This window comes from Neodiprion lecontei, chromosome 2 (assembly GCF_021901455.1).
Source record: "Neodiprion lecontei isolate iyNeoLeco1 chromosome 2, iyNeoLeco1.1, whole genome shotgun sequence".
NCBI classification, from domain to species: domain Eukaryota; kingdom Metazoa; phylum Arthropoda; class Insecta; order Hymenoptera; family Diprionidae; genus Neodiprion; species Neodiprion lecontei.
Window position 1 is genome coordinate 10,084,777 of NC_060261.1, and position 25,644 is coordinate 10,110,420.

General features: G+C 38.1%; 1 protein-coding gene across 3 annotated transcripts in view; it reads right to left on the bottom strand.

Moving 5' to 3' along the window:
* Positions 1-25,644, bottom strand: part of LOC107220228 (5-hydroxytryptamine receptor) — a 177,845-nt gene that overhangs the window by 88,659 nt on the left and 63,542 nt on the right. The window lies entirely within an intron of this gene.

A 25,644-nucleotide genomic window follows, 5' to 3' on the forward strand; every position in this document is an offset into this window, starting at 1 on the left:
AAAAGTCTGATGATCTGAAATGTTATCAATTCAATTTCTGACTGCATCGCCGATAACAGCAGGTCAAAGTTTAACGAGCTTGGAACCGTTTCGTCCTGAGACGTGAAAATCCCGAAAAGGCATCCTTGAGATAAATGATTTTCGTACGAGAAAGCGGAATAATGTTTTTAGGGGTTATTTGGTATGCCACTGGCGTTAGATATTCTGATTATGAAAATCCGGGAAACGAGGGAACCCCATTCGTCGAATAAAAATACGAGATTTCCGTAAACTGTGGAATCCGCTTCGGCCATTTCCTGGTTTCATTTCGTCACGACGATGAGGTGGAAGGGCGGTAATTACGACGCGTGACTTTGTGCGCGTTGGAGGATTACAAATGGCGGAGATTGACGCGGGGCGTTCGACCTCCATAAAAGATGGCTGATCTAAAGTGATCTTGCGGAATTCAATAAAATTCCCGAGGGGTAGGTTCGCGACGCCTGGTTCGAATTAATCGAGGCATCTCGACGATATTTCATGGTCGCGGAGCTTCAGCAACCTCGTCGAAAGTTCTCATCTGCTGCCCATTCCCCGATGAAGGGAGAACGCAGGGGGGATCAGAGGGGACAAAGACCGTCTAAGTAAAGTGTGAGAATTCCCCGCGCCCCTCACCCTTTACCTTAATGAATCAAAAATCCCAATGTCTATGAGCCCTGCTCCTGGGACAGCCTGATATTGCTCAAGGTATTGTCTTGATTACAGAAAGTCGGAGATATAGACTCATCGTGAGATGAGGAATTCTCAAACAATCATTTGAAAACGGAAACGGAAGACAATGATGAATAAAACGGAAATTAGAGACACTCTATGCTCCATTCTGAGCGATGATTTTCACCGCAATGGAATATATTTCAAACTGAGTAATCGGTAATTTCGTGAAATCGCGAAGAAGGTTCTAAAAACACTTGGAAATATTCTGCATTTCATAATATCGCTGGAATCGAATGATTACTTTTGAAATCATGTGACGTCAGTTCGAATTCTGGTAAATCTTGTAAAACCCTATGAAACTCCGAGTGATTAATGAGATTACATTGAATCCTTATAATTAAAAAATCTAGAACTGTATAAATATAAATCAAAATCGAATAGGTTGAAACTCCTCGATTTACGATTTGTATAATTCTTCCGGCTATAATTGCGAGTTCGTTGACAACCGGCGTTACAATTTTTCTGTCACGGATCTGGACTACGCGAAACACAATGAGAAAATTTTTTTAAAAGTTTGTTACTCGATAAATTACACGGTCGTAAAACAGCTGCGAACGGATGCAAAATTTAGGAAGATATATCCGAGCAGGTTTGAAAAAGTTTCAGGTTACGATGAATTACCGTCGAGATTTCGAGGGCAAGGTGGAGGAGAATAACGAAAGAAAGGTAGAGGGAAAAATTAAACCACCGAGGGAATAAATTTGTGTGAATTTTCGAGGGCCAGCTGGCATTGTCCGATGCATAAATCAGGTTTTTAGGGTAATCGTGATGCGTGTGATCCGCGAGTCTCGGCCGATGAAGAATTCTCAGAAAACAGGAGGAAAAATATGCGTGACCTAAAAAGTCAGAGGGCCGTGAAGAGTGGTGGTTTTTATCTTTACTTCGAGCCGTCGTGATACCCTGAGACTAATCGAAAGGCAAAGAAAAAAAAAGGTAATCAGAAACTGAAAGAAATATTTTTGCATCTCAACTAGCCTATACCTCCCCCTACAATATTACCTGAATATTCCAGAGTCTGTTCAATGCTCGTCTTCGTTTTTTCTTCTTGCATTCATTTAGCCCGCCGTAAAATCTGAACGGCAAATGATACGATTCTTCGCGTTTGATTCCGATGCGAGAATCACACACTTATAACTGTCGATCGGTATGTGAGAGAATGAAACATGGTTTACAAAATTAGATTCAATATCCTTTTCATTATAAAAAAAGAAGGTGACAAAATGTTCAATACAAAGTTTTTTTGTTTATTTATACACGAGTTATTGTGGCAGACTTATCAATCAATGTTTCTTCAGAATGGTATCGAAAATACAATAATATTTGTCCCCGTTAGAATGTACATTTACAAGCCTCATTATAGAAATATTCTCGGCAATCAAAACCGCCCGGTTCGTCGAGCAAAAGATATTTTTCGTCCGCTTCAAACAAATCGGACAAAGTATGGGGATTTTTTTTTCTTCGAGTCGGATAAGTTTTTGTCTTTTTATATATATATATATATATATATATATATATATATATATATATTTTTTTGTCCTCATATATTTTTCGTCAACCGATTACTTTTGAATACCGTATTACAATACCTTCGGAAAAAAACCGACGCATCATTGAATTATTATTATTATTATTAACCTGACTTTTAAAATAATTTCAGAAGAATCGTTGATATCCCAGTTCCTATGTTTCCCTTCGTTTGTTCATTCAATATAGGAAGTAAAAGTGTGAATTTGCTCGGTCGGTAAAAGTGGGAGTACTACATGACCTTAAGCTCGGTAACCAATTGGTTTAATACAAATGGCGGGCAGTGTGGGAGGGTTTCCCCGATCGTCCGTGGATTTATAGCAAACACTTTTTCACTTCTCACCAAGACTGGCCTTTCAACTGAGATGAATTACCAAAGTCAGAGGCCTGAGGGTAGAGAAAAAAAAAAAAAGAAAAGAAAAATCTCACAACGGTCGAATCCGCGCGAGATCGCTCAGCCGTAGGATCGAGTTGGCAAAGTCTGACCGTCCGAAACGCGGATCGCAGTTTCGATTTCGCGATCAATTTTTCTCCGCGTAGGAAACTCGAGCCGAAGAATTTTGTTCCCCCATTTTGTATTTCTCTAATGAAAATTCGGGTCCATTGAATCGGCCAGCTGAATAGATTTGAAAGGATTCAAATCAGCGCAGCTCTGCAATTCGCTGTTCAAAATCCGATGCAAAGCGCGTTCGCGTTTCAGTCTTTTTACGTTTCACCCTCTGAAATGCTCGCCGCATCGCCGAGCGTCGATCCTTCGACATCCGGATTCGGACGTTTACAAAATCACCGGGCAAATGCTCGAGGATAAATTTACATCTCGCCCTAGTTTGGATATGATTATTCCAGCACGTATCCACGGGTTGATGGAATTTTCCGCACGCCTTGTCCGAATAATTTTCGCCCAATTAAACCGCGGTTCTAGTCTTGCATAATCTGTCCTCAATAGTTTTCCACCCTTCGACCCTCTTGTTCTAATCGCACGTCTGTTGAGGCTAGCTTCAGATCCGAGTGCCGGTTTAATATGTAAATACTTGAAATAGTCACTCCGCCGGTCGTTGACGATCCGGATCCTCTACTCGAAAATCACAGGACCGAAACCATACGCAACATTAAGCTCGAGCTTGAGGGGCGGGACTCAAGTTTCGAAAGCGTCAAATTCCAAAGTTTTTGCTGGCGAAACTTGAAGCAAAGAAATCAAACTTTGACGAAACATTAAAGATTCGAATGGTCTGAAGCCCCAAGCTTCAGGTTTCGAAAGAACAAAATGCCGAAAAGGCAAACATATCCAACAAAATTTGAAAATCCTAAACAATGAAATTTGGATTGATCGAAGAGTTTCAGTTTTTTGAATTTTCGATATTTTCATATTCGGAATCCTGGTCATTCTAATTTTCGGTTTTTCTGATTTTTCACATCCACTCGTTGAGGGAATTAAGTTGTGTGAGTATGTTTTAATTTTCAGAATTTTACTCTATCGGAACTTTACGAAACTTTGCTATATCGTACCTTGAATTTTCGGAATCCTGCATTTCGGAACTTTGAGCCGTGGGTTTTCGACCATTCGATACTTTGTTCTTTCGTAAGAGTTCGATTTCTTTACCTCAAGTTTCGCCACCAAATAATTCGGAATTAGGCACTTTCGGAACTTTTCAAATTCGGAACTCAACCACGCCTCGAGCCTGAATCGCCGCTCAACGCTTTGACAGCTTTGTCGGCAATTAGTCACAAGGATAGTCGTTCGAGTATAATTCAGCAAAACGTTCGATAAGTTGCGAAAATATTCAGAATCTACGCGGATGCTGAAAATTTTAACTCCAAACGCATTCGCGTACTTCGATTTCTCCGTTGATTAACTTTTTTTTAACACTCCTAGAGATAAGATTGGTTCAAAGTCTATTGTAATTGACAAAAGAAAATCGTAAGAACTAATTGAAAACTGAGGATCGGATCAATCAGCGTAAAAATAGAAATATTAATATCGAGTATACGTATTTGTGATACTAATCTGAAAAAAAACCACCGATATTCGCTTAATCCCAATTAGAAATGTGACGCGATTGATCGACGTCGTAAATCAAATTATTGGCACGAAAATTGTACATTACGGGGGTATTTTTCTCGTGGATGAATAAATAAATTTTTAACTCAATCAAATGAACGGACTTATTTTCGGTCGATGGTTTAATAATCCTGAAATACGTGATAAAATTTAATTTCAGAAGAAGGAGCTGTATTACTTATTTTATGACGCAAGGTGGCAAGGGAAGAAAAATAGAAGTGGAATCATTTCTTCCAATTCTGTAATACGATTTTTATGTATATTGAAAGCGCGTATATTCATGTATATACCGTATATGATACATACATATATATATACGTATATATATATATATGTATGTACATAGAAAGGGCGAAAGAGAAGTCTGGATCTGGAGGGATCTGAAATAAATTGAAAAAATGCTCAGAGCTGACCTTCGCTAATATTCGCAGAATGAGTAGGATCTGCGCTAGCAGAGGAAATTCATATATATATATATACTGTATCAAAAAATCAACTATTTCCTTTTTTTAAATTCAAGTCGAAAATGTGGTTCGAAATGACAGAAAAAAGATGCTGTCCAAGTCTCAGCTCTTAATATTAATATTTGGACGTGCCTCATCGCGATTTTATATTTCCCATTCAAATAATATGAGAAGAAATTTTTTTAAACATTATGATAGAAGAAAAAAAAAATTCCAAGTTCAAAAATTGCGCAGTTCCGAAAAGGTAAATATGATAAAAATTAAAAATTTGAAACATCAAAATTCTAAATGATCCAAGATTTTCAGTTCCGTGAATTACTGGGTTGGTGAAATTTCATCACTTTCATCTTACTTTGTTTTGGATTTGTAATATTTCTACGTTCGTAAAATCCTCGTCATTCCGATTTTCAGTTTTTCTGATTTTTTTCACCCACTCGTTGAGTAAACTAAGCTGTGTGAGTATATTTTATAAAACGTGTATTACAATTTTCGAAATTTTACACTGTCGAAACTTCATTTTTCAGAATTTTCCTTCTATCGGAACTTTACTTATTAAAACTTTGCTCTATCGTGACTTGAATTTTCGGAACTTTGAGCCGTCGGATTTTCGACCATTCGAAACTTCGTTGTTTCGTAAAAGATTGATTTTTTCACTTCAAATTTCGCCATTAAATAATCTGGAATTAGGCGTATTCGCAACATTTCAAATTCGCGAGTTTTGCGGATTATTAAACACAGCGTAGGTTAAGACGAGGAGAAGCTGAAAGCTGCGAGCCGCGCGTTGTAAGAAATAATAACACCAGCACAGCTTTGCCGACAATAAAGGATACCGAAGCTTTTTCCCGACCACCTTAGAACGCTCGTATTTCAGGGTCAATTTTTCGCGGCCGGATATTACGACCCGATTCGGTTTATCTAGGCTGTTTATTCTTCGGTTCAACCCAACCCCGCAAGCTTATTAAAGTTGCGGAAAATCCGCCACCTCGACCACCTTCGTTCTTCCGTTACAATACCGCGTGAGAAAATATATACATACATAAATAAAGTAATACGAGACGAGATTTCGGGGCTTCAGGATTTCTTAGCTCGCGGACGATGCGGAAAGAGGAGGGATTTTCCAGGGTGGACGAGATGCACGGATCAAGCCTGTCCGTTCAAGACGAAATATCAAATCGGAGACGTGTCCAAAGGTATCCCGGGATCATCGAGGATTTTATCAATAATTCGACGCTTAAACGCCCACGGTCATTAACTCGTAATCCAAGAGCCATTGTAACACCGGTTGGACGAGGACGACGAGCGAAGCTTTTTAAAAGAGAAGATCCAAGACAACTTGTTGGGGGATGAACATTAAAAAAAAAAAAAAGAAAAAGCTTTCGTTCTTCGCGTTGCTCGTGATACCCTCCAACTTCGCTGATGGTGTAATTGTTATTCATCAATCGGTAGTAATAATTGAAACGTTTCTAACAGAGTTTAAAGAAATATTTTTGCTGACCCAATATTCATTTGAATAAGAATCCAAGTTCTATCGATGAAAGATCTTGTGAAAAACTTTTTGAAATCGATAAGGTCGTTTGAAATTTGCCAAATTTCTGTCAAAATTTGTGAAACCCTGACGACTGTTTACGTTATCAGAGGCAAGAAGATAAACGCGAGAAAAAAAAAACACACACACACACGCAGAACACTTTTTTGGTACATTTTTTGTGATTCATCGTTTTGTGCTAATTGTGACAATTAATATCTCTTGCATAATCTTGTTCGCACCTTGTTTTTGATCACGAATTCGGCAATTGGAGAAAAATTTAGTTTTCCAACTATTTTTCAACTCTGTCTGCCCAATATAATTCAAAAATTTCAACAAACAAAACATTGATTGTTAGTTCTGTTCAATACTATCCCCAGTATAAGGTATAGTTATACGATTCGTCGATTGATTTTTGTTCTATTGTTTTATCTCTCTAGTCTGAAGATGTCCGTAAGTAACAATTAAACGAATATCTCCGACGAAATCTTCTTCGTTCATCATCGCAAAACGGATGATAAATTTCGAACCTCGCATTTGGACGACAACGCTTTTCCAATCAGACTCTCCGCGTAAAGGATCCTCGATAAAATGAGAAAAAAAAAAGGTCAGACGCGGTATTGGTGTCAAATTTCGATAAAAGCCAAGAGAAAAATCATGCTAAATAGTGCGGAAAATTGCGAAGCGAGGTGGAAAAGCAGCAGCGAAGAGACGAACGTCAAACGAATTTCTGGCCTCGGGAATGTCAAATTCCGATCGGATCTCCGGTATCCGTGAGGGAGGGAGGGAGGGAGGGGGGCTGGAAACGGATGTAAAGGAGAAGGGCGAAGGTCCTGCAACTAGCACGAGTCGCGTAAATCAGACCCTTCGAAGATCGTTTGGCAGTCGTCGGTCTATAACTCGCCACTTGGCTGCGAAATCGCAACTTGTGGCGCGGTGTGTATCTTTTTTACCGTAAAGTGTAGACTTTCAAGAAAAAACCTCGGGGAACTCCCATCGACTCTCCGTCACTTCTTAAATTTACGGCAAATATAATTCACAGCAATATTTTATGTGGAAACCCGCTATGCCGGTTATCGAGGTGTTCGCATATTCGCTCTCTCTCTCTTACCATATTTTGATATATATACATATATACACGCAGAATGGACTACAGGTCCTTAACATATAGTTGCTATCGAGTATTTTGTTGCTTGGATGAAATATCGCGAGGAAAGTGAGAAAAAATTTACCCAACAGAGCTCAGGTTCTCCTCATATCTGAATTTGAATTTTCACCCGCAAGGTCTCGGAATTTTTTATCGTTTGAATAATACAAAATTCTTACCACTTTTTTCTTATCGACCTGATGAATCCACAAATCTGAAACTCGTAAATTCGTTATCCACAGTTGTTGGTGTTCAATGAAAATTTCAGAGATTATAGAATAAAAATATTGCGGTTAACGTAACCTTAGAATTTTTCAATTTGAATAACGCAGGATTTTTAGCAATTCACGGTTAATTTATTATTCTTTCCTGAAATCAACAACACTTTTATCCACGCACTACGACTATGTTATAGGTTGTTTTAAAAAATTTCACCAAGTTTTACGTTTTTTCGCATAACGCGTCAATGAGAAATAAAAGTTAAGATCACGCGGTACTTCTGCCTTTACCGACCGAGCAAACCCACCCCTTTTCTCTCTATATTAAATAAACAAGCAAAGGGAAAGGGTTCAAATTTCGTGGGTGAATCCCTCTTCTGTACCGGAATTCAGGAAAGTTAATATTTAATACAGGGAGGAAAAGCGTGAGTTTGCTCGGTCGGTAAGTACGGGAGTACTACGTGACCTTAATTACAAAATGTCAAAAATTCTCTGTCATTTATCCAAGCCAACGCAAAAGCTTTTGGAAAAAATTAAAATTCATAAAAGATCTCGCGATTTTAGCTCCAATTTTCTCAATTGTCTTTTTGTATCTTCCGCATAAAATCGCCGTATCAATTCAACGTTTGACGACGAGAGTTTCCCGTTTTTGCCGAGTTGCGTCATCACCTGTGCCCCACACCTAAACCTCCACCTCCGCCTCCACCTCCTCCTCTCTCTCTCTCTCCTTCTCGCCGTGTATACACTTTATTATTGCTACTCTGGCTGCGACTTTACGGTAGGGTCGTAAACATTGCGTAGAAAATTCTATTTATCGTTAAACTCGTGGAAAACGACTCGGCAAATCGTCCCATCGAAACAACCGCCGTCCCGTTCTACTTTAGGAAAAATTCCGACTGGGTTATACCTCCAGTGACTGTTTATTCCCTCTGATTATCAATGAAAATACTTGCTTCCAAACATTCACTCCACGATCCGATAACCTGATTCTTTCTCTTTTTCGCCACAAGATCTGATTCTTCGATGGTAAATGTAACACTTCGTCAATATGTAGCAGCGAAAATGTTTAATCAAAATTTTTTAATTCAAATGTACACCGTATATACCTGCGCCAATATGCATCGAAGATAATTTTTGTACAAACTTTCGATTTATAATCTCAATTTTTTTCGAATTCACTTTACACAACGGTTTTGACAATATTTACCGCGAAATAACTTCAACCAGTCAAAATTACTATAAATGTAAAATATGAAAGGAAAATTGTTCAAGTTGTCTGAACGTCTAAATTTGAATAAATTCATGATCGGAAAATGGTCAAAGTATCAGTTATCAATCACAATAAATATCTTTATCGGATTTTGGACTAGATTTCAATTTTATAAAGCATATAAAGAAAATTACGATGAAACCATGTTTTTCGTATACGATCTTCAACAGGTGGGAAGATGAAAACTTGTTTGAAACGTAGTTTTCAGCATGTATTAAGCGTGTCGATAAATTTCATCCCATCAAATGACTCTCGAACATTATTATACAGTCAAAAATAAAAAGTTCAACGTGACTTCTTCAACTTCTTTCATCGTCAAAAATTAAAAACGTTTCAATTCCAATCGAAATCTCAGGTGTCAGTTTTACTGTTAGTTTGAAAATTCGAGGAATAGATGAAACAATTCAAGTTTGGCAGAGTAAATCGAATCTGGCAAATTGATAACTGCAGATAATGTTTCAAAAAGACGTAAAGCGAAATGATTTGTAACATCGTTTTTGGACAATTTAGATTCAGGAAAGAATTCAATGCAGAAAATGATTCCTCAATAATAACTTCGGACTTGTAATCCGTAAATGCATATTTCATTTCACGATCAGGAACTTGAAGATGATCCGATATTAAATGTTTGTTAAAAAAAAATTGTTTTAATTCTGGTAGCTCGAGTTATCGCTGCAGTTTCTTTTATTTTTATTCTCATTCCGAAACGGCGTGTACTTTAATTTCTACTCATGTGGATCCTGAGCAAACTCGACAACGAGCATTACAATGATTCCCAAAGTATTTCGAACAATCATTACGCTCTGATTATTATACACATGAATCAAAAGACTCTCGTGCATACTCGAGATGAAAGATGAGGTGGTATCATTGGGGTTCGTCAATTACAAACTTCGGATTTTGCCCTCCACCTTCAAATGTACATCCACGATCCAAAAAATCGTTGATATGTATTTGGACCTCGCGTATCGCCACGGGGCGAGACGATGATTGCAATATAAAACTTTGCAACTGAATATTCATGTTCAACGATTTATAGAGTCTAATTAATAAGTCTGGCAGTTTTTACTAGTGCTGTGCGAGTTGGCAGGCCTGACCGGCCAAGACGGTCAACTTGGCTAATTAGTTGCAAGTTAGCTGGGTAAAGTGATCAGCCGACCAAAATAGTTGACCGGTTACCAAACATAGCTAATAAGCTATATATTTAATCGGCCTGGCCTGAATATGTAAAAAATGAACGGGCAAAGAATTTTTCACTTTTCAATTCAAACTTCTAACTGGAATATCAGACGAATAGACATTTGTCACTGGTAATTGGAGAAGTTTTTGAACGAATCCGATTTAATATTAGTGAATAACGTACCGACTGAACTACAGTTGGGAAATAATGCGTATGAAATTATTTGAAGATATTCGTAGCTTGGTAAGTGACTTTAAAAAGTTGACTCAAAAAAGTATCACGATTTGACGGACGTTCATTTTTGTTCTTAGCTTAGCTGATTGTTAATGATTGGTCAATTTCTTTGTTCACCTTGATCAATTCAATGACAATAATTGTGCAAAGTGAATATTATAAAACTTATTCCATTTGCAAGTTCGAATCCGAAAGATAAAAAATTAATTTGCTTCTGGATTTCGTACACTTTTAGGTTCAGCCGATTAACCGGCTAACTATTTTTGCCGTCTAACTGTTTTAGCCAGCTAACCTTAAGCTAATTAGCTCAGTTGAGTGTCTGGGCTAAGCTTGCTAAATCGTACAGCACTAGATTTTACACCGTTTAACTTTTTCTCGTTCGTTTTTTCACCTCTTTTCTCCCTGGTCCCGTACCGTGACCGTACGAACCTCTACGATCCCACACTGAGAGAAATTTTTAGTTCCGGTTACCGCTCAGTCCTTGACCATTTTCATTTTTTACCACAATCGAAAAATATAGTTCTAGGTAGAAAATGAAAATTAGTTTTCTATCCGTCACCGGAAAGTCTAGTATCCGTTACTATTCTTTCTCATTACGATCGCCGTTGCTATATTTTCTTGCGACCGTTGAGAAAATTTAACGCTTGTGCAACAATAAATTGACGTTAAAGCCTCATTTAACTGAAAACGTAGAGTAAACCTCAGAAACTGCTTTTTCGTCTCGATATCAGACCTATCCTTGATTTTCGAATATCCGGTACCGACTTAAAACGTGAAGTTACGACGATTCGCGTTACGTTTTGTTGCGTCAAGATGACGCGAGGCGAGGCGTGGATGGATATTCGGCAGCGAATCCGTCGACCGTCTTTCCACGTTCATTCGTCATGTCAGCCCCTCGTCATTCACCGCGTTATCCCATGAGGCTCTTTAGCACGAGGTGACACCGAGGCACCACCGCGATCAAGACGCTGTCTGCGGGACGATACCCCGGTTATCTGCGCCTAGCACAACCCCCAAGTAGATGCGTACACCGAGGACTTGACAAAGCCCCGACGCGAAGTTGAAATAATTTATTCTATGGATTAATAACCCTTCGTCGAGAGAAACTTGGGAGACTTTGAAATAGTCCGCTCGAAATGGGTCTGAATTATAAATATCGGTGACACGGCTACATTTTAGCGTTTTGGGGATTTTCGACCCTCAGGAACTGAAATCCTAGAGTCATTTTTGAGCTGCGTATGCGGCGTTTAGAGGAATCGGTAAAATATCACATTTTTTGAATTTTCAAGAAAAACTGCTATCGATGGATAAAAAATTAATTGACTATCGCGTAGAGCGGAAAAATCTACGTCGAGTTATGACCTCGTATGCCAGAAACGGAGTCCGGTGAACAAATCAAAACAAAAGAAATTACTTAATCAAAATTCCCCAAATACTGTCGATAAGTAAAATTTTTGTCTCAATTTGTTAATCAGATTCCGTTTCCGACATATGAGGACATAAGTCGATGTAGAATTTTCCGCTCTACACTATGGTCAAGTCATTTTTCATCTATCGACAGCAGTTTTTAAGAAAAACGCTAAAAACGTCAAATTTTGCTGTTTTCTCGAAACGCCGGCTATGCGGCTTAAGAATTACTTCAGATTTCACTTCCTGAGGGTCCTTCTTTAGACTATTTTAAATCAGGGTAATATTTATTTCATTTTTATTCTCTTTCTTTGATACGAGGTTGAAACATTAGTTTTTACCGACAAAAAACATTGGATTCTCAGATCAGTCAAACCTCAGCACGTGATTTTTTACTTCTCACATAACGCGTTGCAAAACATTCTGATCATTCTAGTTTCTTTACGGAATTTTTTGAATAATCATTAGCCGGTTTCAGATGGATATAATTATTGTCATAACGAAGAGAATCTAACTATACCGAAAAATATTAAGAAGGCTTTCTTTTACATTGGAGCGATCAGAAATCAGCTATTAGGAAATCCATGACTTTTTTTTTTTTGTTTTTTTTTTCTAAATGATGTACCAAAACCGATTTTCTAAGATCTACGATAAAAATATATTATTACTTGTGTTAAAACGAAGCGAGTCTAATTGTCAATCCAATTTTGACTTGGTTATCTTCAAAATTTTGGGAACGAAACTAGAATGATTTACTTTTACTACACGTTGAAAAGAAGGGGGAGAGAGAGAGAGAAAAATGGAAATCGTCGTGTCACATGTGTGAATTATGAAATGCTTTGCATAAGGAGAATTTTTATTTCGGTAAAAACTAGCGTTTAAACCGTGTCGCGTTAGGCGAAACAAAAAAAATATTACCCTCATCTTAAACAGTCTGACCGCGTTTTATGGAGGAATAGGTGGCACAGACATATGTAATAAATTATCTAAGTGTGCCTGTAAATACTCGTGATACGAGATTTTCGAGATTTAACGCAACCCGGTTCGCTTGAATAATAGTTAACCGTACAGTGAGAAAAAGCCGCGAGTCCAAGACGAAGATGTATAATATAATCCGTTTGAATATATGGCGAGAGGGGAGCTCGAAGGAAAATTATGATTATTACTTCTTTTTTGCTCCAGAGAGACCGCCGGTTAAATTGCCCATGTGAGGAAAAAGTGAATTATTATTTTCAATTTCTTTTCTTTCCATTTTCTGCTCTTTTTTCCCGTTATTTTTTCAACTTTCACTTTTGCTTATCAAACTTTTTCAATTTCTATACACGTAATTGAATAAAGTCTACCACTCGTTCATTCCGACGCACGATTTCTCGGTTAAATCGTTTTCATTCTTCTTTTTTCCTCACGTTCTCGTTTCTTCATTTTCCTCATGAAAATTACCGACACGATTTTAAGGCTTTCAAAACTACACTTGTCATCATTTCCGAAATAACCGTATATAAATCATAGTGATCATTGCGTCTCGATATTTGTCTTCAGGTATTGAATCTCCTGAACCACACCGAGAAAAATTTTCTTTGTTACGGTAACTAAAAAAATTCAGTAAAACAGGTATCGTTAAAAAAACTGTTTGAATATTGTTTGAATTACGAAAAACGAGGTACGCGTAAACATTTTCCGCTATTTTCGATCGTTTTCTTGGTAATTGCAACGCAAAATCAGTTTCTGAGGTTTACTCTACTTTTTTTAGTTAAATGAGGCTTTACTGTCAATTTATCGTTGCGCAAGCATTAAATTTTCGCAACGGTTACAAGAAAATATATCAACAGCGATCGTAATGAGAAAGAATAGTAACGGATACTAGATTTTCCGGTAACAGCTGGAAAACTAATTTTCATTTTCTACCTAGAACTATATTTTTCGATTGTGGTAAAAAATGAAAATAGTCAAGTACCGAGCGGTAATCGAAACTAAAAATTTTTCTCACTGCAGAATTTTCACTACTGTATGGCAAACGTGATAATTTCAGTACGTGTTAACGAATAAAAAAAAAGCGTAAAAAATTTTTACATCATCCGCATATGCGAGGCAACTCGAAATATCAGAGTTGCCGGATGAACAAAGGAATGTTGTTATATCCGAAATAACAATCAACCGGGCTTATCGATTAACTGGTTCTCCATTTGGCCAGAGCTAAAAGTTCTTTATGCTTTCCCAAACCCGGCGCAACCGCGACCGAGAATATAAAAGCACCGGTATAAAATATCGATAAAAGCGGGTTGATCAAAATCGAATTGGCAGTAACTTAGCTGGCTTTCATTACACTGACGGCGTTTGTGAAACGCGACGTTGTATCTTCCGGGGTTATATAATCGACAAATCTGAAACGACGGGAGAATGTAATCCGGCATTTTGTTCACTGACAATGAGTTTCGTTCGCGATATCGGTAACAGATAATTTCACGTTCAACCACGATATACAAAGAAGCAGAAATACCATATTTTCCTATTGAATGATCTTCGGTGAATTTCCCTCTGATTGCAAGCCAAGTTTTTCACCGCACGATGCGAAATGTATTTGAAATAGAAAATAGAAAACCTTATCGAGGTTATATTTGAAACACAAAATTTGGATTTTCGTTTTTGGTGACGTTCCAGGAAATTTATTGGCCAGAAATCAATTTCGTTTATTGTAATTTGATCACGAGATTGTCCGACATCAACTATTTATCAAACAATTTTATTATAAAGTTCATACGAAGATCCCTTTCAAAAAACAAAAATAGAAATGATGGGAATTACGAATGGATGCTTTATTTCAACTTCATCACTGTGTAAGTTGGCTCGCTGTATTCGTAAACTATTTTCTACGAATTTACTGACGGATTTCTTTTTTTTTTTTTAATCATAAAATATTTAATCCTACATGTCATCGATCTTCATCATGATCAATTTGAATGGTAATATCGAATTGAGTACTAAAAAAAAAAAAAAAATGTACAACATCTGTTAACAATCCCATAAAAAGATTGTCCTATTCAACGAATATAATAATCTGATGATAAACATCTATCGCATAACGATCATTTCTAATAATAAAATGACTGAAAATTATTTATCCTATATCAAGCAACCTTCTCAGAATACGCAACGGAAGAGACAGTATTTTAATTGTGGCTCGTGAGGTCTGAAATGCTTTCGAAAATCCTACCTAGAATATCAAGAAAGGTGAGTAAAAAAGAAAGAGAGAGAATAAAAAAAACGTGGAAACATGTCGTGTCTTAGGCGGGTTACGTGGCAACCCTCTGGAACCGTTCTTGAACTTATGCTACATCTTCGTCCCCTATCTATTACAGGGTCGATGGGCCCTTACTCGGAGACCGCGAGGACCAGCGCATATACCGTGGTATAAATTTTCGGACGCTTCGAGCGTAGGATAGGCATAATAGGCGAACGGCAGTAAACAGACAATGCTAGCTCGACCGCAATAAACCCCAACAAATTCTCACGAACACCCTAAAACCCCTTTGCAAACGGTCCTGAATTCGTACGCGTTTGCATACCTGGATATACACAGAGATCTGCACGCAGACCAGAAGCCAGAACAGTTAGAAAGATGCAGAGAATCAGCAACCGAGCCTGTTATACCGGATGTTTCCAAGTAAACTACGCAGTACGTTGAGTTGCCTATTACCGAGGGGCACAAATATCGTTAAGACAGACCTACCGAGTTACCGACAGTTAGCGCGCTTAAAGCCCTCGGGAGTGAGCTGAAATTGCCCGTGTTCCAAAGTTGTGTGGATTTGACCACGCAGTTGTTTCGTTGTTTATGATCCATGCTGAGTCGTTCGGTGATCGCGTTCCGGAGTCGCGTTAAAGGGATCACATCGTTTGACTTGACTAAAATGATTATGCCTCGGCAGGTCCGTTTTACCGATATTTGTTCCCCTCAATGGTAGGCAACCCAGCGTACTGCGGTCTTTACTTGGAAACACCCTATGTGTGGTCTGTTCTTTTTTGCTGCTATTTTCTCAAACCCAACATACGCGTATACCTGCGCTTATCGCTCGTAACACGCGGATGATTTCAAAGGATGCTGCGTTATACGGTTCTCTCGGTGCTTCAGTTGTTATAAAATTGTATTATTCCACAGTCCCGCGGATCCCAGCTGATTCAATTCAGTCGTTGCAGCTGCGGCGTTCTTTGAGAATATTAGTTTCATTCCGGTTTGGCTGGACCAGAGATCGCGCAACTATTATAACCTCGGGGTTCTGGAGGGACTTTACATATTCAGGGCGAACATGACATCCTAAAGGTCGGCAATGTCTACTTAGCTGGGTTAAGGGATCACCCTTTCACCTTCAGTAATTATCACTCGACCGTAATTCTGATCATTGGTATACGTTGCTTTTTCATGTAAAGTACAATCTCTTGGTATTCGGATACATTCGTGAAGATTTTGATCCGGGTCTTATACCGACTATACTCGAGGTAGCTCACATAATTTATAAATTCTAACGACGTGATATACAGTGAGTTTCTTTACCGACGCAACGATCAAGGCACCTGAGACAGGCACCCGAAATTACACCTAACGTTCGGGTTGAACAACGTATCCCGTCGCGGCCATCCCAAAGGTCGAATATTACCTGTCAAAGTAACCTGAATTCTACGAAATATGACGTCTAATAAAAAAAAAAAAAAACCGAATTCCTATAATCAACTAACGCAAGAAGGCGGCAATTAAGAGTCAGATTGTCGTTAAATCGCGTTATATTCATCGCGACAACAAGTCTGGCGGGAATACACGTTGCTCAACCTGAACACGACGCGTAACTCCGGTTTCCTGCAATCAGGCGCAAGGATCGTTCGGCCGATAAAGAAACTCACGGTACGTCCGATAAAGTAATAACCTAAGTTTTCGAGGTGGAAAAAAAAACAAAAAAAAAAAAAAAAAATTCCTTCCTTCTCCCGATACCTGAATCACTTCGCAGTGTATAATCGTTACCAACAACCGAGGCGAAACCGCGTTGTTCAAGCTGATATACGCGTCAACGATTTCTCGGGGGAAAGGCTGAATACCCCCCGGAGGTGAACTGCATCGGGCAGATAAGCCTCGTAAATCAATCAGGGGAGAGTAGAACACGGGCAATATACCCAGTTCATAATTAATAGGGTGTGTACGGGTCGGTGGCCCGATGCGGAGCATTTCGCTGCTCGTTTTCGCGGTCCAGCGATCAGCCTTCCTAACCTAACCGGCGGGGTCTGCTAAAAGTTTTCAAGCTAATCATCTCGGGGAAGGGGGGCTCTTTCGGGTAGTACCGATGGAATTGCTAAATCGAAATGCGCACAATTCGCGATTTGATTGTCGATTACCTTCTTATTATTCGATGCCCGTTTAAGTTCAGGGTGGTTCAACGATTTCGAGGAACACGTGATCCTGGCGTTAAGCCAAGCTCGGGTGAAACCTGGGCTTCATTAAGCGCGAGTTAATCCCCAATTTGCACTGATTACTCCTATTTGGGGTGAAAATTACATTTTGAATCGTTTCAAGTCGTGTGAAAGATCGCTACGACGAATCTGAATTCGCATCGAGTCACCAATTGAATTCGCTTCAATTGGTCGCTCAAATAGTGAATCACACATTATTAGAAAAATTCAACTAAACACAATGTCCCGGTAGATTCACTTTATATTTGTGTTATTTCTTGCATTTCCGTTAGTTAATACGACACTACTTATTGTAATTTTAACAACTAAATTGTCATATCAACATTTAATTTGTACTTCGTTCTTTTTTTTTTTTTTTTCTTTTTATTTCACTAAGCGAAACATTAAAAAATGGTCGAATCAAGCCAAAAATTTTAGTCGATCTGCTGGGACATTTTTTTTTTTTCCAACCGTGTGATTTTACAGGCCAAATTTTGAGTTTCTGGGATTTAATTTGATTCTGAAATCATGTTTAACATGACAATTTTGTTTTGCGTCAAGTATTGGTGTTGGTAACTACAACAATTACGCACGGTGATTTTTCGTCAGATTCCAAACTTACCTCTTAAAATAATTTCAAAACATTCGAATGGTTCTATCAATGTGTAAATATAAAATAATAATTTTAAACGTACCTACACACTCGAAGGCAAATAATCGTCACCTGCTTCAAATAAAACTCATTAGCTTAACCCTAGGCCAGCTGTTCAGTAATTCGTGGCACCCGGAACCCGTTCGAATATATTTTTGGGTGAAATGCCCCAGCAGGGAATATAGCGCTGGAATTTCTAGCCAAATGGGGTTATTTCTACTGTGAAATGTGAACTGGTAACCGCGGCCTAAGCTTCCCTGTTTTCGGATTCCTCTTTTGCTGTTATTACCGAGTTTCTCGTTCCCATCCTCGCACTATCGGGCTCAAATTCACAGAAGAATTCCGATTCTTTAGAAAATTTTTACAAACCTATGATACACAGATATGCTTACAGCGTGTTCATGGAATATTTGAGCTTGAATAAAATGAATAATGAAGCAACAAAAATTACATTTGTGCTTGGTCATAATTATACTTTTTCCAGCGAGATACTTACTTTTTTAATTCAGGTAGATAAAAAGAGGCTTAAAAAAAAAAAAAATAAAGACAGAAAAACTAAGCAATAATTGACTCGACAAAATTATATATCGATTAGAAATCATTCTAATATTTGGATGAAGAATGATTTATTTGTAACGACGTCGTATCGATGGTAAAAAAAAAAAAAAAAAAAAATAACCATCAGACTTGTCGAAAAAACAATAAATAGTTGCGACTAAGGTTTTGTTTTTTCGACCTCTCGGCGATTCGTTATTTAAATTTTACACAGATTCTTGACGTAATCAATTGATTTATTCCGGCGGTATACTTGCAGTCGGAATTGTATTTGGAAAGAGGGATGGCAGATTTGTATTCCTGAAGTATCTTTCGCCCCTAACGACGAGAGAAAAAAAAAAAGAAAAAAAAAAAGAAGAAAAAGAAAAAGGTGGGGGTGAAACGACAACGATACATATTTTCCTGCAATCCATCTTTTCTTCCGTGCAGATATAATACGCAACGTAGTCCTGTTTTTCCTCTCGAGAAAAATACAGCTGTATTTATAATCTGAGTATACCTACATAGATATAGAGGGTAGAACGAGGCCGAACGAAGGAGAGAAACGAGAGTAGAAATGAGGAGAAAGTGGAAGGTGGTCATCATCTGCGCGGGGTACGGTGAAGGATATATTGCGCTGGTAAAAAAAAAATGTAGCAACAATTTTCTTTTCCGTCTTTCCTTCGACGATTGCTTTTTACCGGCTTAGACGAACGTTCTTTCGGTTAAAATGTATGATAATAATATGCGCACAGTTAACGGAGGTTTGGTCGAAGGATACTACATACAGCTTCACAACATTTTTCTTCAACATTTCTTAAAAACTCCAGGCAAGTGCCTCTTTACGCAGTGAATCGCGATGCCGGGCTATACGAGGGTGGGACGAGAATGCAAATTTGAGCCACTTTTCAAACTCGAGGAAACAGTTTATAAAAAAACAAGGCAAACAGCCTCGGTTTTACATGTCCTTTATCTCCATTGTCAAGCCGAACTTCCTACCCTCCTTATCTTTTTTCTTATTCTTTTCCTGTTCATCGTACCTCGAGATGCGACATCCCGCTTCAGCAGTATCTCCACAACCGGAGAAACGTCAAGTTACAGGAAAGTTTTAATTACACGACCGCAAAAGGATACCGCAAAATCCTTATGGAAATTGTCTCCCGGTCAAATTGGCTGAATTTTCAGTACGTTACGGTACAAATCCTCCCGATAAAAAAATTCTCATCAACACTAATTTTTGAGGATTACGAAGCTTCAAGCTTTTATTTAGCTGCGATAATCTGGGGGAAAAAAGCGGTCAACTCAATCATAAGTCACACGGTTGATAATTTTTGCCAAGTATAACCGTCTGTGAATAAAAATCGTTTGAAGGTATCTTTTTCGTTTACAAAACTACGATGACTGGATTGTTTTATCGGAATGTGTGAATGATGAAAAAAAAAAAATAGAAAAAAGAAAAACTGAAACAGGTCAAGACTAGGTATATAAATATCATTTTAACATACCCGAATAAATTTAATCCATTCGTGAAAACCGATAAAATCGGACAAATATTTGCCGTACGTACATAATTTCTGGGCTAAAAATTATAGCGAATTTGGAGTGAAAAAATGACGATGAAATTGAAACGAAAAAAAACGAATAAATAAAGCAAGAAGTACTTTCTCAGCACGTTTCATCATGCCGCAGTGGCAGTTTTATTTACTCGATATCCAGAGACGTTTTCCAAGGGGAAATTTCAACCCCTGTAGATCAGCCTCAATTCCTGGTATAGAATGTAAGCAATTGCCAGAGTTTTCTAATACACGTCGCGTAACGTCGTCGATCGACTGGCAGTTTCGTTCACCTCTGAGAAAATTTCTACTTCGATCGTTGGCTGAACTTCATTTCGTTGCGAAGTTATACATATTATATTCGCTTGACGCGTCATGTCCTGCCTAGACACGTGTAGCCGTCACTTTCGGGCAGGGTCTTGAATTTGGTATCGAAAAAGACAAAAAAAAAGTAACAAAAATAAAAACGACACGAATCAAGTATTTATAAAGATAAAATTGAAGGAATTCTCCGAACGACCGATTACTTCCAGTGATCCAGTGATAATAATATACGATTAATTATATGCGTGGACTTTCACGCTTTTGATAAATATTCAATTTTTTGTACCATTTTTTTTTTTTTTTTTTTTTTTATTTAAAGCAGAGATAAATACCGATTACAGTTTTGTTCATTTCGTTCGGGACAGAAAATGACTTTTTGGTGTTCGCTGCTTCGTTTAATTTTGTTTTTTCTTGTATTCATTTGCAGGATGTTAAATTTTTCTCTTTAATTCTTAGGACGAATTACTAAAGATTGATTTACCGGATAAATAATATATATGTGTAAAATTCGTCGCATGCATTGAGACAACTTTCTCCAATAGCACGCTCTCGAATGTGTAAGCAAGTTAAATAAAGAGCGATAGAGCGTTACATGGGAAGACGGAAATCAAGGAGATTTCCGGCGTAGCTCAATTCGCCCAGAAGGCAAAATAAGCAACAAGTCAATTCCCCAGTCTCTTCAACTTTGTTTCACTCTTCATTTATGTACAAACATAGTGCCGAAATAGCAGGTTTCAATTTGCTTTCAAAATCGATTTACCGTTCGTAACACACGCGAGTTTTTCAAACGTACAACGTAACGTAAAAGAGTAAAATAAGAATGAAAAAGTAGCGAAAATATTCGTCTCTAAAGTGCTGCAGTTCGTAGGGAAAATTGAAAAGAAATTCGTCAACGTTTTTCTCTTCGCCTAACGCGCGCGATATTCGAACTTGAAAACGAAGAACTTGGTATAAACCTGAAAAGTCCTCGACGAGGGTCGAAAAGTATTTCGTAAGTGGTACATTAAGGCACGACAGCATCTGTTGATGCGATCACGATTACATTCAAACGATACATTGAAATTCTAACAATGTTCTGAAATTCCATGCGCAATATACATAAGAAGTAACAATTCGGCAGAGTGAAAACTGTCGATAAATCCAAAACCATTTTTTACCGCTATAACGAGCCGTTTTAACATCGAACAGATGCGACGCAGAAGAATTACTCTGATCGTTCGATGTACGGTGAAATTCTTCCGCTTTTTGTTACGTGAAAGTAAAAAAAGGTAGAAGATAAGAAAAAAAAAAAAAAAAAAAATAGAAAATAACCAGTCACGTCATTGTGGAAGAAATTCGATTGTTCGTCGCTTCAGGCAGATTTCAGTTCACTTTTTAACAATTTCCGCTGTCTCGTTCGAAAAAATTGGCCACCTGATCATAATCCGGTTGAATCAAGCGATTGCCATTATTCCGAAAGGCCTTTATCGTTGGTTTCTTTTTTTTTTTTTTTCACTTCAACCTAATTTTCTATTTTTTTTGCGCGTGACATCTTTTTTGGGAACGTCGTAAAGCATACTGAACTCGTTACTCGGGGTGCGGAAAATACGTCAAGAAATTTTCGTGCATATTATGGATCTACAACTTCTCCAAAATCAGACAACGACAGACATTTGAAAAAAAAATATTGCAACATTGTTGGACGACTTGTTTCGAAAACATCTCGAAAATTGATTTTTCTTCAAAGCTGGCAATTTGTTTTTTTTTTTTTTTTCGTACGCACTAAGCCAGAGGGAAATTTCCTTGTTGACAAGTAATTTATATACATTTACCCGGTAAACATTCGCGTCTCATTTTTATCACCGTAACATTATAACGTTAAATTACGAAAGCACACTTCGGCTGTAACGTAAATTCTACGCAAGACTGGTAACTCGCCGATACTTCGACATGCCGGAGTTTTCGTTGTTCCGTAACGTTGTGATATCGTACATATATGCGATTCCTATGTCACGCGGTGCTCCCTTTGTGCATTTCACAAGTTTCATCTGACCGAAATAACACAGATATCACGGTTTCATGTAAACGGGAAAGTACAATTCATACGTGGAATTGACTTTACGCATCAGGTGCTCTTGTGCTTTAAACAAGTTCGATTTAACTATCGCGTAACAAGGATTGAAATGCGTCGCAGAGGTCAAACATACTCACAACCTTAATTGGGTACTTTTGTTGTCAGGGTGAAATTGATTTCACTTTTGACACCGGTGTTACGAAAATTTTGCAAAAATCATTCCCGCAATGATCTAGGAGAAATTCGATAGTAATTTTTCAGTGTTGTGCAACTAGAAAAGCACAATTTTTACATAAGATTCACCTTAATAGATCGACGTTTATGCAACGTGCCTGTCGTGTAAGACTGACGTATCACTAACGTGATAAAATATGCGTACAAACTCTACGTTAATCGAGTCTTCGTGCGGACATCGATATGGAAAATCGAACAAATTACTCATCAAGCGGAGGAAATCAGGGAGAGGATTTAAACTTTTCACTGGTAATTTGTAAGTTTACCACGAACAAAATGCAGCTTGGTATTTTTTGACTCACAACCCAAGTTATTTATCTGGAATATTTTACGATTGCGTCTTTTACACTCCGTCGATTGACTTTACACCTGAGTTCGTGACTAAAAAATTTCAAAAGACTTCGTGAACTCAATTGACTTCGCATGAGTCCAAACAACTTCACTAACTTCAAGTGACTTCATGTGACTTCACTGACTTCGAGTACCTGCGAGTGACTTCAAGTGACTTTAAGCCGAGCTTTAAGCTACGTCTATACCGGACTTCAGGAATTGTTAACTCCTCATTTCTGGCGTTTTTTTATTTTTTTATTTTTTTTTTTTTTTAATACTCGGCACAAGCCTCGAAAATTGTGTTCATTATCATCTGAACTTTCAAAAACAAAAATAGTTCGTACCGTGATGATAGAAGAAAAAAATGAGATAAAGGAAAGTAGATATGAATTTCCCGATGATTTTGGAAATTTGCTTTTTCTTTTTATCGTTTTTATTTCAACAGCGGGAGTGACGAGAATGAAAATTTCGTGGCAAGAAGAGCAGGCCGAAGACAAGGGTAAATCGGTATACCGTTCATTCATAATCTCTTGAAATTTTCGGGTCGAGCTGGAAGGGTTTAACGACTTTTCTCATCACGGTCATGCCCTGCCGTCTCTCCTTCGACCCTGCGTCACGGTTCTCTGCGAGGATTTTGCTTAAACCCAACTTCGCCTGTAGTTATCATCTAAATATACTTAGTGGCGCGTGAAATATCAAGCCTCACGAATATCCCGGCATCAGCGTGAAGAGAGAAAAAAAGAGAGCTAAACAGAGAGAGAGAGAGAGAGAGAGAGAGAGAGAGAGAGAGAGAGAGAGAGAGTGAAAGCGATAAAGACTTTTTTTGCTACGATTTTGTTTTTCATCAATTAAGAAGCAATTGCATTTTTACACTAATTGTTGCCGTCACGACGAATGACTGACAGCCGGAGGAGAAGGGCTCGTCAACAATCTGACCGGAATTCGAGATAAAAATACTATCTTTGATCGATCCTCTCTCACGTCAGATAACAACACCCGAGTTTTAATCGTATGTTTAACATCGTGGAAATCGGCGGACGGCGTCGAATGCCATGCTCCAATTACCAACAACGTGTAGGTACAAGCTGTTTTATCGAAGCCGTTAATTCTTCGATGGAAATATCCAGCTCGTTTATGAAGTGTAACAAGCACGGTGTTCGAAAAACGAAGCAAAATAAACAAGTACCTACTTAATTTTTCACAAGGACATCTTGATCGGTTCACAATATATTCTCCGTTGAAAAGTTCTAGAACATGAATAGAGGCTGAATGAAAAGTCACGGAGAGTGAGAAAAAAAAGAAAAAAAATTAATAAATAAAAGAACCCCTTAGAAAAACTCTAGCAATGGTATTTACGATAAAGGAAACGCAGTGATTACAAATGCAAGAAATATTGTTACTCTATGCTAGAAATTACTCTGAGGAAATTCGAATAACGGAAGTCAAGATATGAACAATTTTTAAAAAATGTCTTACGATTGGGACGGTCAAAATGATGTTCGAGCTTTTTCCGCAGGTATTTTTACATCTGTTTTTCTTTTGTTTCAACTTTTGATCAGGACTTCGGTTCCCACACTTCATCCTCAGCAAATGATAAATGGTAAAAAATGTTCCCAAGTGAAAAGTTACTCTTTTCTCGAAAACGAAAATTTCCGCAATCAATTGAGCAATATTAACGGTCACACCTGGCCATTTTACGATCGCGTGAAGACAAAAAAATATGTTTGGAGCTCGCTTCTCTAATCGCGGCAAATAATCTCGAATAGAATCGAACTAATCGTTTCCCAGAGGATTAGATGAGGTCGAGAATCGTCGCAGCGTAAATCCCCGTCTGGTTTCAACTCCGATCACAATTAGAAATCCCTGGTAAAATGGCTCCCGGAGAGGGATGATTGTCCTACGTTGTCGTTCTCCAATTCTCAGTAGCTCACTCTCTGTAATCATCCGTCGATTACAGTGAGTTTGGTACGAAACGGTGACCGTTGCTCGATTCTCGTCTCCGGTCAGTAATTTCTCTACGACGCTGAAAACGCTTCTTCCCAGCCATTACACATCGCCAAATCCTGACGTACCGCTCCGAGGATTAAGGGAGTGTCCAAATCGTACTACGACGTTATTTAGAGTCGGGAGATAAGCAGGAATTCGCAGTCTCGGTTCTAATCAAGACGAATTCTAGCCAAACTGCACCTGGCTCTCACTTCCCATCCGCAAAACGCCCTCCGAATCGTGAATTCTTGCGAAAGCACCGTTAAGGGTGCATATTATATACGCGAGTAGAGGGCTGAATAAGGGGGTAAATTTTCGGAATTCACGCCACGACTGTCAATTAATCAAATTGATTGGGATTCAGTTTGTTCAAAAGTATGTGGATCCAGCTTCGTTCACGTATTTTTTTTTTTTTAATTAAAATCAATTAATAACGCCAACTATTCAGCTCAAACCGATTTGCTTCGAGTTTGAAGGCATTTTTGTCGGATAGTAATATAATATCCTATTTGCCACGATCTGATTTTCTTTTTTATCAACACAATGGCAACCGTTCAAAGTTGAAATTCTACTTTTCGTCCAAAATTGACGATTTTTTTAATTTTATTGAAGATAAAGAAACGGTCTTGATTGAAGTTTATTCGTTTTTGACACACCGTGAGCACCGCGAAAAATGTCATCGAGCTTAATGATAGACCTTATTGTTAACAAGAATATTATTTATCGATCGCGAGTAACGAAAAAAAAAAAAAAATTTGCCCAAAATAATT